This window comes from Microtus ochrogaster, chromosome 5, assembly GCF_000317375.1.
Source record: "Microtus ochrogaster isolate Prairie Vole_2 chromosome 5, MicOch1.0, whole genome shotgun sequence".
Classification (NCBI taxonomy): Eukaryota; Metazoa; Chordata; class Mammalia; order Rodentia; family Cricetidae; genus Microtus; species Microtus ochrogaster.
The window spans coordinates 40395665-40399175 of record NC_022012.1 but is presented as its reverse complement, the minus strand read 5'-3'; positions in this window follow the sequence as shown (position 1 = coordinate 40399175).

Sequence of the window (3511 nt, the reverse complement as noted above, 5' to 3'; positions counted from 1 at the left end):
CACACACTCATATACACATTCCTACACACACACTCTCACACACAGACACATGCGTATACACACACACTAACACACTCACACACACACACACACACACACAGACTCTCACACACTTACAGACACACACTGCTCCCAGTACTTTTCCCATCCAAGTTAAGACCTGAGGCTGCTTAGCTTCAGAGAGCAGTCCTCACAGGGTGGTATAAACAGAGATCTCACACCAGTCCAGCCTCAGGCCTTGGAAGATTCCACTGGTCTAGTCTCTCGCCTCCACCCCTTCCTCTCTGCTCTCCTAACACACCGTCCCTCCCTGTCATGCAAAATCCCAGTTTTGCTCCCGGTGCGGTGCAGAGACAGAATTATCTACAAGGACTTGAAAGGACAAGCATGCGAGGAGCCAAATGACAGCCGCTCTCCTCTCCTCTCCTTTGATAAATCCCTTGTCTGATCCGCACTCTTTCATTAGGTGGATTACACGGGAACAGAGCTCTGGGCAATTTAGGAAGTTCTGTAGAAGAAGCCAGTCACTCCAAAGGGAGCCTCCCACCTTCAGGAGGCCAGACCTCTAGCCTGCCAGTGCCAGCACCTCCCAACGCTTCTCATGCATGTCACTTTACAGTTTGTAGCATCCTCTGCCTGCTTGCAATCTCACTGCCTGTGAGCCAGACCCTTCAGACTCTCACTATCCCATGTTACCAGTGATGAAACAGAAGTTTACAAAGGAGACAAGAGTCCCTGCCTCAGCTTCATCCTAAGCCTGCGGAGTGTTCCCCACCAATTCTTGCCGTGCATCCCAGCTTCCCATCACAGGGCACAGAGGTGACTGGGACCAGGAAGAGCAAAGAGATTAATCGCAAACTGTTTATCTTTGCGATGCTGGGGTGAAGCGCAGGGCCTTGCCCATGGAAACACGTGCTCTCTCACTGAGCCACAGCTCCCAACCTAGTTGAGGTCTTCTAAATGTACTTTAGACTCCTTTTAAAGTTGCACAGATTCTTGCTTTATAATTAAATATATTGTTCATTTTCTCCTCCCCCCCCCCACAGCCCACTCTTGGTTTTTAGAGACAGGGTTTCTCTGTGCAACAGCCCTGGATGTCCTAGAACCCCCTTTGTAGACCAGGCTGGCCTCAGACTCACAGAGATCACCCTGCCTCTGATTCCTGAGTGCTGGGATTAAAGGTGTGTGCCACCTCTGCCTGGCTACAGTGTTCATTTTCTAAGCGTCTGTTTCCTGTAGGGTACTACAGCAGTAGGTACTGGGGAGAAGACAGGAAAAATGAAAGATACCTAGCATTCAGTATTTGCAAACTTGACTGGAAGTACAGACACATTTACTCATACCATGCACAGTACATACACACACATGGTAGACCTGGCTGGCTATACAGATCCCAGATGTCAGGATGGTCAGTGTGGATGGAGCTCTCTCCACTCCTGGGAGTTTGCATGCTGTGAACAGTCCTAGCACATGAAGCAACTACCATGGATGAGAAACGCAGCCACATGCTCTGCCTTATTGTCCATCCATTCATGGTCATTTTTACCGACAAGGATACTGAGGCCCAGAGAAGCTACAGATGTTCCTGCTCGAGGATGGCTAGATTCTGAAGCCTGGCAGATTGATTTCAAATCCTCTGCTTACTTGAACTCGCTTGCACCCTGAGTGGAAAAGACCTAAACAATGTTAAGTCCATCAAAATGTGGCCAAGCAAGCCGCTTGCCCCTGAGCTGCCTGTAAACACAATTATTAGTCCCTGGGGCCCTAGTGAGCAACCCCACACTGTTGTCATAATTTATAGGCCTATCATATTCAAATCTGGCTTCAGTCCTCTGTGGCCCCACTGCTCTTTCTCCCAGTTATGATTTATTGTTTTAATTGAGATTTCACTTAGAAAGAACTTAGTGCTATATGCACAGGAGGGTATAAAAGCCCCAGAATCCAAGACTAACTTTGGCCCAAGCCAGAGTTCTCTCCTGACTCCTTGGTGTGCAGCTATAGTCGCTGAGTGACAGAAACCTGAAAGCTGGCCCAAGAGGGAGGAAGCGCCCTTCTTGAAACACAAATGGCCTTGTGTTTCATGGAGAAGGCACGACACTGGGTGGCCTTTGGGTTTGTGAGTGAAAGCTGTGCCCAGATAGGTCAATGCTGTCAGGGGATGGGGTCCCAAATAGAGAGAGGTGACTGTGTCACCGCTGGAGAAGGAGCCTGTGACAGTGGCTCGGCAGACCTAATGAGCAGCTTGGCTCCCTCATGTCATCCCTGACATCTCTGTCTCCCTGGACAGCAGCACCCGTCCCTCTGCTGACCCCTCCGACATCCTTCTCAGCAACTGGTGCCACAGAAAGGGTCACATGACGGTGAGACGGAGTCAAGGAGAGCAAAACTTTGCAGCTTCGGGGGCAGAGCTTTGTACAGCTTTGTGTGCATGCTCAGAGGGGAAGCAAGAGAGGAAGTCAGGGTCACTCCGATAAGTTGTCATTCCCCGAGGACCCATTTACAGACGGACCACTTGGGGAACAGAAGAATGAACAATAGCCGAGCCTAGCGGCTCACGCCTTCAATCCCAGTTGGTAGATCTCTGTAAATTCAAGGCCAAACTGGTGTATGTAGCAAGTTCCAGAATAGCCGGGGCTATACAGTGAGGCCCTGTCTCAAAAAACAACACAAAAGGATGAGCCAGTCCCAGGCTAGCCCCACAGGGCTCCAGCCTGGAGACAGACATGGCTATGACAACAGACAAGTCCCAACAGCTGCACACAACCCTCTGCAGGACAGTGAGGACAGAGCCTTCGTTTCTGACCCAGACACATGGGAATGGCTTCATGGAGGGAGCAGCTTGGAGATGAGCCTTGAACCCATGGTTGACTTTTGACAGGCAGGACAGAGGATACGGAGTACCTCAGGCTGTAGAAGCCCTCCCTGGAAAGGGGAAGAGTCAATGAAGCTTGGTGTGTGCATGCGTGCATGTGTGTGTGTGTGTGTGTGTGTGTGTGTGTGTGTGCGTGCGTGTGTGCGTGCATTCATGTATGTGTGCATACATGCATGTGTGTGTGTGTGTGTGTGTGTGCGTGCGTGTGAATTACAGGAAAGTCACTTGGCTGAAGATTAAGACACAGGAGGTATAATGGGCAAGCTAAGTTGATATCAGTGACAGAAGGTTCTGGATACAAGGGAAGGATTTGAAGTACATTTGGAAAGTTGGAAAGTGATGGTGACTTAGTGACCATATTTGATTTGGGTAGTGATATGGTTAAAACTGACCATGGTCAGCAGAATGAAGAGGTCATGGAGAGGCAGCAGACACTGGCCTTCACTAGTCTATAAGAAAGGAGCATAAATCAAGAGGTCAAGTGTATCAGTTAGGTTTTAGGATGGTTAGATGTAACAGAGACCAAAGTAAAGTTTTTCACACCAATGAGACTTTGTCAGGAAGCCATTCTGGGGCTGTTACGGCTGCTCCAGGGCAGCTGTAGACTCAGGTACCTCCACTGTCTGCTCGACGATCCTA